We start from the raw sequence: 12,239 nt of genomic DNA on the forward strand, positions 1-12,239 counted from the left end.
AGCGAGGCAGGGTAACTGCTGTTACAATCGGCAGCTGGGAGAGGGGCAGCCCCAACCTCCCCGTGCCTGCTCCGTTCCTCCCCCCAGCTACGGAGACACGCAGTCTCGGCAGCACAAAGCCACGGAAGGGTAAGGTGCGAACAGTCATCTCACCCTTCCTCCAAACAGCAAGGTGCTAAGCGCCATAAGGAAAACAACCGTCAGGCAGGGCCCAGGTTCAAAAGATCTGCCCCCACAGGGGGTCAGACAGTCGGCTATCCGGCCGGGGGCTGCGACAACAGTAGCCCCCACCACATACACAACAACGACCCAGGGCCTCCCTGGGTCCTATAAATGAGAGCAGCTATCTCAGAGTAAACACAATCTGTTTGTGGTCCCTAAACGGGGACCCAAGCAAACAGGAGGTTCACTGTTTATTCAGTGTCTTCCAAATCTTCTTGCTTCTTTAGCAATTCTTGAGCCTTAATGAAGGAAGAAGCGGCAACCGAACAGCCAACGCGGACGCTGTCAATGTCATCATCTCGGCATAGAGGAAAAAGCGAGCGGCAAGCGTGTCCAAAACAAAACAAACAAAGACGCTTGCTGCGGAATCATCCCAAAACCAGTGCGAACGAAGGAGAGAGAGGCACCCGAGCAGCCCAGCGCGGGCGGCGACCGATTCAACAACTTACAGGTGAGCCACCGCGCTGGGTCTACGAGGGAGGAAAAATAGACATTTGTGTCCGGAAGAGATACAATTTATTACAGTGGACCGGAACCCCCGCGTTATAAGGCAGGCGGGGCAAGATAACACAAGCCAGTTTTAAACTCGGGCAGAGTCACAAGCCAGCTTGGTAGCACAGCGAGCCGGGAGCTCGTCTTTGCTTGACAGCCACGCAGAGCTTGAGAACACAGTTTCAAGCTCGGCGGGCCCAAATACTGCAGATTTAAAATAATTTCTGTAATATTGCAGGGCGACCTCACAGCGAAACCAATTAGTTAAATACCAGTGAAACAAGCCTGGGGGCTGCCCAATTTTTAAAAATAAACAATGCACAAAGTGGACATTAAGAGACAATTTTCTTTGAACCCAGTCAAGAAGGCACCAGCCAACAGTTACCCAGCACGGGCAACAAATAGAACAGGTGCAAAGAACTCGCCGATAACAACAGTTAACTCCTTGATAAAACTTTTTTCCTTTTCCTATAACAGGCATAGAAGACCATGGGGCCCAAACGGAAAGCGCGGGCACCCCCAACACCGGTGCAGAAGCCCAAATCACCACAATTGCTAGCAGCCATTGAAGCGACAAAGCACTACGGATGGGCATGGGTTAGAGAAAACATGTACGGCCTACCCAGGGAAGGAATTACCAGCCCACCCAGCCAGGAGGAGGTTTCTACACCATTAAAAAGGAAAAAAGTATCCGAAGGCGCCAAAAAAGGTACCAAAAATGTGTCAAAACTATGCGAGAATGTAGCAGAATTACAGCAACTAATGGTAGAAATAAGGAGGAAACAGACACCAACCACAAGGGAACCTGGGGCCTCAAACCCTACCATCACAATAGAACCTACAATAACGGTTGTCAACCCACCCATAACACTACCTACAGCAATCCCACCACAACAAGTACAGCAGTTGCCAATAGCACCCACAGCTATAAATACAACAGCCTCCACAACTCCAGCAACAGATTCAGCAGGTGCTCTAAAAGCATAGGAAACCCCAGCACAGACAACATGGGCACGACAGAGACACCCGGCAGCAATACAACTGACATTGTAACAATCTGTAATGCACAATTAGACCAAAAAATGAAATCTTTCCAAACAGAGATACTAAATAGATACAAAAGATGCCTGGCATGGAACATTGATACCACAATCAAAGAAGTCATATGGGCCAAAGAATTTATAGAAATCTTTTCCCCAATAGAAGCCCAACGCAAAGGGAAAGACACTTTCAGAGACCCCAAAAAAATAGAAGAAAAAGCTATTGCCAGAAACGCCCAGGTCGAACAAAACTGGGACAACTGGTTACAGGCCTTTGCCATCTTAGCAACAATATATGAAGAAAAATTCCCCATGGATGGTAGGAAGATCTGGGCATACTTTGATAAAATAAGGGAAGTAAAAGTAACACAGAATACGACATCAGATTTAGGAGGAGCATGTCAGAAAGGCCGGCCATTGAGTGGGATGAAGTCCAGAACGATTTATACACCCTCAACGCCAACCTCCCCAGGAAGAAGATACCATGCATTCTTCTTCCAAAAATAGCAAAAATTTGCAAGTAAGCAAATCCCATGACAATGATAAATCCAAAAAAGGGGAGCTGCCCTTTCGGAGGAACCAGCCTTGGGCGGCTAAAAATAATGCCCACAGACAGAACAAACAGCAGGCTGTCAAATCCAACATCCCATGCAGAAATGTTTGTACATGGGGCAAAGAATGCTGGTACAAACACGCCTGCACAAACTGCAATGGCGACCATGCAGCAAGCAACTGCACCAGACTACCAGCCAAGAAAGAATGATATCTCAATTTTAGAACCAGGACGAACGCCCATCAATCCGGGCAATTTTAGGGACGCCCTAAACAGCTGGCCAGGAAACCAGGAAGCAAGACAAGGAAACCAGCAGGATACTATGGCAGGGTTTCACCAAAGGTTTTTCCATCCCATTTAAGGGCACTGGGTCACATGCCATCCCGATGAACCTAAAGCCAGCCAGGGACAACCCCCAGATAGTAGAAACCAAAATCAAGAAAGAACTGCAACTGGGCAGGGTAGCAGGTCCCTGGGACGCTATGCCCTTAAAGGACTATTTAATATCTCCACTAGGCCTGGTCCCCAAAAAAGAACCCAGAAAAATGAGGCTAATCCATCACCTCTCCTACCCTAAAGGCCATTCTTTAAACGATGGCATCCCACACACAGAATCCGCCGTATCTTACACGCATTTACAAGAGGCAGTAAGGCTCATACAAGAGTGCGGCAGAAACGTCTTGATGGCCAAGCTGGACATCGAATCTGCTTTCAGACTCTTGCCAGTCCACCCAGAGTCACAGCAGTGGCTAGGTTTCACCTTTAAAAACAAATTCTACGTACATAGATGCCTTCCCATGGGGTGCGCAGTATCCTGTGCACTATTTGAGTAATTCAGTTCCTTTTTCCAATGGGCTTTCTTAAAGCAGAGACCAGGGACAAAAATAGTGCATTACCTAGACGATTTCATGGTCATAGGGCCACCAAACTCCGGGGATGCGGCCGGGCTTTAGCAAAACTGGAGCACATGGCCGCACAGTGGGGAATTACCGTAGCGAGGGAAAAAACCACCAAACCAGACACAAGCATAATTTTTCTGGGCGTCGAAATAGACTCAGAAAAAGGGGCTCTGCAGAATCCCCAAAAGAAAAATATCAGAACTGCTGCCTAAAATACAAAACCTGATAATGAGAAAAAAGGAGACTGTAAAGGAAATACAATCCTTAGCAGGCAGCCTCAATTTTGCATCCAGAATAATACCTCAAGGAAGGATATTTTCCAGAAGCCTGGAGTTCAAAATCAAATCACTCACCAAACCACACTTGCATATCCGGCTAGGCAGAGAGGTGAAACAAGACCTGGAAACATGGGGAAAATTCCTCAGAGATTTCAACGGGTCTTTACTTTGGTGAACGCCTTTAAATACCTGGTCAAACAGGGTCCTATACACCGACGCAGCTGGGAACAAGGGGTTTGGAGCCATACTAGACTCCGAATGGGTGGCAGGACACTGGCCCACTTCATGGCAAGCAGCAGGGTGGACAAGAAACATCATCCTACTAGAAATATTTCCCAGCTGGCTAACATTACACATCTGGGGCAGGCGACTAGCGAATACGGAACTTTTGATCTGGTGCAATAACATGGCTGTAGTGGGCTCCATGAACAGAAGGTCTACGAAATGCCCTTTAGTACTGAAAGTATTACGAGCCATTACAACAGTCACACTACAAGTAAACGTTGTACTCAAAGCGAAGCACATTTCAGGGGCAGATAATAACATTGCTGATGCCTTATCTCGTTTCCAGTGGACAAGATTCCCGGAGGCCAGCGCTGCACGCCCAAGAACAGATGACACCAATACCAGCAGAATGCTGGGCAATAATGGGAAGACAAGAATAACGGCATCAACGCCAATGCTAGAGAGCACAGGCCGGGATGCCCAACGAAAACCAGGCACCTCTAAAACGGGTGCCAACAACACATTGGCATCAACGCCAGCACCAGAGAGTGCAGGCCGGGATGACCAATACAAAGCAGGCACCTCTAAAAGGGGTGCCAGCAACACATTGGCATCAATGCCAGCGCCAGAAAGCCCAGGCCGGGATGCCCAATAAGAATCAGTCACATCAACAACAGGTGCCAACAACCTCACAGGCTTCCTAACGGAGATGGCAGAGAGGGCAGTGGCAAGCACCACTGCAACAAAGTAAGTGATTGCAAATAGTATTTAAGGCCACGGGTGTAAACCACGTAGAACTAATAACGATTAAAGATATAGAAGTATTTTTAAAATGGGTCCGGGAGCAACGTTTCATAAGGGATTGGGCTAAAAGACACCTGGCGGCAATTTCATACTTTACAAAAATACGGGGCGACTCAGACCCCACCCAGAACGCCCTCATCTCTTATGCAATGAAGGGATGGGCAGGATAGAGGACACCCGCCGACCCCTTGATTTCAGCAAACTGATGCAGATAGCAAGCCAGTTGGAAGCCATATGTTGGCACCCATACGAGATAATGTTATTTAAAACAGCCTTTTTCCAAGCCTACTTCGGGGCTTTCCAGGTAGGAGAACTCATCGCTTCCAGCACCAAGGCCACAAACGGCCTGGGTGTCATGGAAATCAGATTGAGACAGGAGAGTGTTAACATAGAAATGCAACAGTCGAAAACGGGTGCAAAAAGAACCATCAACATTTGCTGCATCGATGAAGCAACAAACTGCCTGGTTTGCATCAACAAACCTCTATTACACACAATGACCCAAAGTGGGGGGGAGTTTTTTAATCCACAAGGATGCATCGGCCCTAAGCCGCTACCAATTTAAAGGAGTGCTGATGAAAGCAATCAGCAAAGCAGGGTGGGATCCCAAACATTTTGGCACTCATTCCTTCAGGATAGGTGCCGCCACTGCAGCATGGCAAGGAGGCTTAGCACCGCAACAACTAAAAAACATAGGGGGATGGAAGTCAGACTGCTATAAAAGATATATCAGACCACAATTGATATAGCCATCCACCCTAAAATGTTCTTTCTTTTCCCTCCCTCCCACCACCACAGAAACAACAGTCGAATCGAGGACCACACTCCGATCAGCATGGATAGTTGGCCACTCATTCGTTTTCAGGACAGGCAGATGGGCAGAAGAGACTAAAGAAGGGCCACCTTTCAGAAACACCATTACTTCATGGTGGGGATACAGAGGCCTACGTTGGGCCGAAGTCCACGAAACACTAGCAGAGCTGGTGGCATACAGGGACCCCCCAGAATTCCTGATCATTCATCTAGGGGGCAATGACCTAGTCAACACAGCTAGACGCATCCTATGCGAAGAAATCTGCTCCTCCCTAGCAGGCATTTCGCACAACTGGAGGGGTACTGAAATATACTTCTCAGCCATTTTACCAAGAAAGAAATGGCTAGGGGCCAACTGCTACAAATCTATAGACATATCCAGAAGAAAACTGAACAGGAAGATAGAGGGCCTCATTCCGAGTATGGCGGTAAGGGATAGCGGCCACCGCTAACGAGACCGGTGGCGGTAATCCCTTAACGCCATACTCCGAGGTTCCCTTTGCGCCCTCGCCCGTAACGCCTGCTTTGAGCAGGTGTTAAAGTCGAGGGCGCAAAGGGGCCTCCAGCCAATAACGATGACCGTAATGAACGGTCACCGTTATTTGCATCTTCCCCATTCCCATTGAGCCCTATGGGGGCTCATTTGGGAATGGGGAAGAGCCTTGGTGAATGGGGAATTACCGCCCCGCCAACCTTGGAATGGGGCGGTAATTCCGCCATCCACCAAGGCGCTGCCGGTCCGGGTACGGTACATATTAATTTAGGGAGCCATATTCTTCTCCCTGCTCTCTCATTTCCCAAACTACTCTCCTCCCCAAAACTTCATCAACCATCTCTCCTCTCTCTCGCACTTCCTTTTCTATCCCTCCATTGTATCGCTCTCTCTACTACCTACTTCCACCCACCCATCTTAATCTCCACAACCCTTTCTCTTTCCCATCTGCACCACATGACTTCCCCTACTACTCTCCCCTTTTCACAACACCACTATTTACCCCTTTCCACACAACCACTTATTTATTTATTTATTTATTTATTTATTTATTTATTTGTTTGTTTGTTTATTTATTTATTTATATTTATATAGCGTGCAGACAGCCCAGGGGCATTGTGGCGCTGTTACTTGCAGGAACTTAGTTACAGGGGGTACAGGATTGGTAGCAGTAGTTGGCACATTATGATTGCTACAAACATATTAATCATTACAGCTCATGCATCTTTGGTTATTACATTACAGACAGTTGATTGGCACACATGGTGCTGCAAAGACCTTATGTGAAGAGGGTGCTTTTCATAGCTTTCCGAAAGGCAGTGAGGGAGGGCTCACCTCGGATTGTGGCAGGTAAGGCATTCCAGTGTGATGGTGCGAGATAAGGGAAGCTGGAACCTCCAGCTATGGCTCTTTTTACTAGTGGTACACAGAGCATGTTGGTATATGGTGACCTGGTTGGCCTTGCAGAGGATACAGGGTGGATTCTTTGTGAGAGGTAGACAGGGGCAGTGAGGTGGATGCACTTGTGGGTCAGTGTCAGAGCTTTGAAGATGATTATTTCCATTATTGGTAGCCAGTGGGCTAATTTTCTGGCCTCAGAGATGTGTTCTCTTTTCATAATACCTTGGGCAGCGCGGAGGGCATTGTTCTGTACGATTTGTAAACTTCCCAGTTTTTTGTTGGAGGTTCCTAGGAAGAGTACATTGCAATAATCTAGCCTAGAGCCGGTGATTGCTCTGGCTATGTTTGCGCAATTCTCTTTGGAGAGGAAGGGTCTGACTGCGTTGATTAGTTTGGCATGGTACGCAGCTGAGGAGGCTATTGCGTTGACTTGTCTGTCCATGAGAGGTTGGAATCCAAGTAGACACCAAGAGTTTTGACCGAGTCTGAGAGAGGTATTTTAATGGAGTCGATGGTGAAATGACTGAATTGGGAGTCTAGCTTTTTTAGCGTGTCGGGGGAACCTACCAGGAGGAGTCTGTCTTGTCGGAGTTGAGGCATAGTCCATTGTCTGCCATCCAGGCTTGGATGGTGTTGTAGAGGTTGTTGAGGGTCAGTGAGTCAGTGTCATAATTGCCAGTCAGAGTGAGGAGGATCTGGGTATCGTCAGCATAGTTGGTGTAGGAGATACCCATGGCGTCGAGGATGAGGAAGAGGGGTCGTGTGAAGATGTTGTAGAGAGTGGGGGAGAGGCAGGAGCCTTGGGGCACACCACAGAGGATGATGGTGGGTGAGGCAGAGGCTAAGTCAGAGAATACTTGCATGGTTCTGTGCTGTAGGAAGGATGTGATCCATGCTGTGGCTTCAGGGGAGAATTTAGCGGTGGCAGAGAGGTGGTTGCATAGGACGCCATGATCTACAAGGTCGAAGGCTGCTGATAGGTCGAGAAGTAGGAGTAGGACCACTACTACTACTACTTCCCCATACCACATTACTACTACTCTCACCTCTCTGCACTACTACTAATATTCTCCCAGCTCCAAGCTACTATTAATCTCCCCATGCCACACAGCTACTCTCCCTGAACCACACTACTACTAATCTCCACTGTCCACATACTACAACTCTCCTCTCTCCACACTACTACTACTACTGTCCCCTCTCCACATCACTATGACTCTCACTCAAACCACACCTTCTCCCATGGGCACCCACCTGTCAATCAAAATGCCACCTTCCCATTCACTCTGTAGAAGTGCAGCCGCTCCAGGATCTGGTCCAAACTCAGGGAAAAAATCAATACACATAAACTGGAAAAAACAGTGCACTGCATGCAGTAAACACAAACATCTATTTGTACACCACGGCCAGGAAGAGGAACAAAATGAGCCAAATTCGACCTGCCCATTGCAGGCTCATCATTTTATATCCATGAACAGGACATTATCCTATCACAATAAAAGTGTAACTCAATCCTCATCCTAACACTCTTATTGGCCGGTCGTCACCATCCACCTAACCTAAACAACTCTATGCATTACCCACAGATATTGGCAGCTATCATTTCATCACAAAAATAACACCACCCACCCAACATGGCCACAATCCCCGTAGTCAGCCCAAACAATGCACCAATCCCAGCTCATGAGAACAGTTTGATAAAGGGCTTCCTTTTAATTTGCCTGTGCCACCTCAGACAATGGGGCCATACGTCCCGCTGAGACGGACCAATGAGCAATGAACAAACATGGCACACACTAACTCTATTAATTTCCCATTCTTACCATCTGCACCTGCTCACTTTATAACTCCTGATCTTGTTTCATGTTGCTAACTCGGGTGCATTTTCTTCTTTGGAAAATCTACAAATATTACTTGAATGGAATGTATGGTGGCTATATTAGTTCAGGGTGCACAGAGGAAACAAAGACTCTGGCGCAGAAAGCCTCCACCAAATCTTGAAAAAACAAAGTAGTGTACAAAAGTAAAGGACACTTGATGCACAGGAATAGTACTGAGTAATACCTTAGTGAACACTTAGAAAGTGTTTCTGAATAAGATTATTAATAATTAGTTCTGTTCACGTAAAGGGTACTTAAGGATTTCACTGATTATAATCCGTTTTTGGTCAAGAATTCATAATTCACACGAAGGATACTTTTGGAAAAAGGTATTAGGCCTAACAATATCTTCCTCGATTCAATATATCAGGCTTGAGTTAGGTTTAACATCTCTCAAAAGTATGGCCTTATTAAGGCAGGGTATATTGTACCTGAAAATTAACTCGAAAGCTAAATCTGTCTTTAATGGCTACTGGCGGAGGCACTGTGTTAAAGGGTAAAGACAAAGATTTAATTGGAGCTAGGGTAAAATGTTTTGAAATGGTGGCTTGGATACCAGACTTGAGACGTGGTACCAACTTCATTACATTAAAGAGCATTAATGCAAATAGACTGCATCAGTGGGACTGGGCAGAGCATTATCTATTAATCTCAATAGTCTGCACCTTTTGTCCCAATCCAGATTACGTTTTCCTCTGAATGTGACCAGTGACTCTACTGACCCTTCATTCACCAGGCCTTTTGCGATGGGCTAATACTTATGAATAGGGACAAGCATGTGAGTAGCCTTATCCTCTATTTCTATATCACGTTATGCCCAAGAATTAGACATTTTGGCTATTTTTGTATCACTGACTGCACATATTTTTGAGAGGTATTACTCAGTACTATTGGTGTGCATGGGGTGGCAGTGGCCTTCAATTTCCCCATATAGCTCAGCCTATTTTATATTGTGACTGCCTGAGAACCCTCACTGTGGCTTTCACAAACATTAGGTATACTTTATGGATCCGACGAGGCAGTACTTGTTGCCTGGGATCAGACATTCACTCCCTTGAGACTTTCCTCGCAGTAAAGAGCTGGCACCTCCCTTACGCCCCTACTCACCTGCCCTGTCTGCAGGGCAAGGCAAAATTCAACCAAGTGTCTGCAGCTAATAATTATGGTCTTACACTCAAACATGGCAGCTAAGTACCTCTAACTAAGGCCTAGAAAATGGCAGAGCTCTTGCTCAAAATGCAGATGCTTAGTACCCCTACAAACACACAACACATGAATTTATTGCCAGGAGACCCACATTAGGTGTTCTAAAAAGGATTGAAACCGAAGGGTGCACATGCTTGTCATAAGGAGAAATGTAACAGAAAAGAGTGCACAGGTTTGTCATAAGGAAAAATGTGGTGTCATGAGCTGTGTGTGTGTGTGCGCATGTGCTGGGCCAGATGGTGAAAGTGTGGCTGTGGGTATTTCACACCTTCCATTCTGCTGTTGTGTGTCCTAGAAACGCAGGGTCATGTGCTTGGCTGGGGACAGGTGTGTAACATGTGTTGTGTGCTTTCCATGACATGTGTCATGCATTCTGTACCTTCAGTAATCCTACCATGTAGGGTCAGTGTGGCAAATATGGTGTCATGCAGTGTGCTATGTGCCACTCACAGACATGGGGTAGTGTGCTGTCTGAATAGGAATAGTGTATGCCAATAATACAGCTTTGTGTGTTATAATGCCAGCAGAAAACGAAAGCTACAATGCAAAAAACAAAAGCTTCAATTCCCTAATTATCTATGTTATAGAAACAAACTGTGCTACTATGTGCTAGTTCTCCTTTGTATTAGCTTTCAGCAATGAACCTAAAGGTGTCAATGCTGATACTATTCTTGTGACACTTTCCCCTTACATCACTGAGATGCTATTAGAAGTCCCTCCCCAATCGGTACATCTGTTTACGTGGTCGGCGGGGCATCTGCATTTGGATGCTCACCTGAACACTCCCCACTTTTGTTATTTCAGTAACACATACCTTGTCCCCAACCAATCCTTCCTCAAACCCTACAAGCTATAACCCTCTATCACACATTTCCCCAGTGACTCAGAGAGGATGATACTATTTCCCACACCAATGCAACTGACCCAGTGTGTTTCATAATGGTGAGGGTCCGGCAGTTCTGTAAATAACATATCCGCACTGTCAACCATTTTCCTCACTGTTACCAGCCCATGATTCCGCTTCCCCACTTTCTCACGTCCTTTGTTACTCCCAAATTAAACATCTCTTAGCTTCTTTTCACCAACTTACTTCCCATTGTTTTTCCCAATTTACTCCCCTCCTGCGCCCAACAACCTAGTGCTACTTGTATTGCACAAAGAATGTTGAGCACCACTACGAGGACAGGGACCAACACATTCAGGACCTGAGCCGACCATGTAGGCAGCCATGAAAAAAATGGCATCATACCAGTTCTTCTTGATGACCATGCTAGATTATGATTCCATCTTCATATGCAACTGGTGTGGGGCATTAATAGATGGTGTTAAACTACATTTTCTTTCATTATTAGCTGGTGTTGGGTGCAGAAGCTTGTGCCAATCTTCACCCAAATCCTCCTCCATAGGAGTCAGCAGGTCTAAGACATATCTGTTCTGCAGAGTCATGTGTCTTCCTGTCCTAAGCACCACCTGTACTGAATGTAGTCCCCTCTCAGATGCCAGCTGCAAAATCTCTCAACTTGTAATTTGGAGCCACTTAGCAGCTGCCTGAAAACCTGGTGCAAAAAGAGAACCAAAAAAAGTAGCAGTAGAAGAAAACATCCTAAACTCTGGTGGAACCTCATGCAATCTTTCTGATGTTTGTTTAGGATATATAATTATTCTCCCTCTTCTTCTGCTCCTGTTGAGAGATAATCCTTCTTCACATAGCATATTAGCACCAACAGAACTACCATTCCAAATGTTACTGAGAAAGATCCCAGAATGCGAATGTTTGTACCTAACTTTCGATAATTCTTCAATGGGATGCCTAAGTCACGAAAGTCTGCCATTTTTCTGAGGAGGTAAACATTTAGTACTTAATTGTTCATGAAACAAATGTTTGCATAAAGAATGTACATTGGTTGAAAGTTCTGCAACAGTATGGACATGGAGAGGGGTTACATCTGAATGAGGCACTACCAAAGCTGGGATGTGCAATGCGATGAGAAAGCACAAGCCGGTGAAACGTGGTGGGAACTGAACATTAGCATTGGGCCCACAAGCCTACCAGGTATCCATTATGGTAGAGGTACCTTCTCGCATCCCTGGTAGCTCTATTGTCTTGACACAGTTCTCATTCTCCCCCATGCTGACAGTGCCCCATACACTGAAACAAAAAGAAGGACGTATGAGTTCTTCTATTGTGACAGGTGTTTTTCTATCTTTTTATCGAAGTATGGGCATGCACATTTTCCTCCAAGTCTTCAAACAGGATAGTTATTTGCAGTTGCCAACCTCAGGCCCAAACACCAACAAACCCATTGCTCTGCATCATTATCCCCTCCACCTACTGCCCACTACAGTATAATGTCCAAGTTGGTGCCATCCAGACATTTGGTATTTTCCTTCCACACTCTGCCATTTCTCTCCCTGTGACGCTTTGTTGCTCTCC

This window comes from Ambystoma mexicanum, chromosome 10, assembly GCF_040938575.1.
Source record: "Ambystoma mexicanum isolate Mex_15411 chromosome 10, UKY_AmexF1_1, whole genome shotgun sequence".
Lineage (NCBI taxonomy): Eukaryota > Metazoa > Chordata > Amphibia > Caudata > Ambystomatidae > Ambystoma > Ambystoma mexicanum.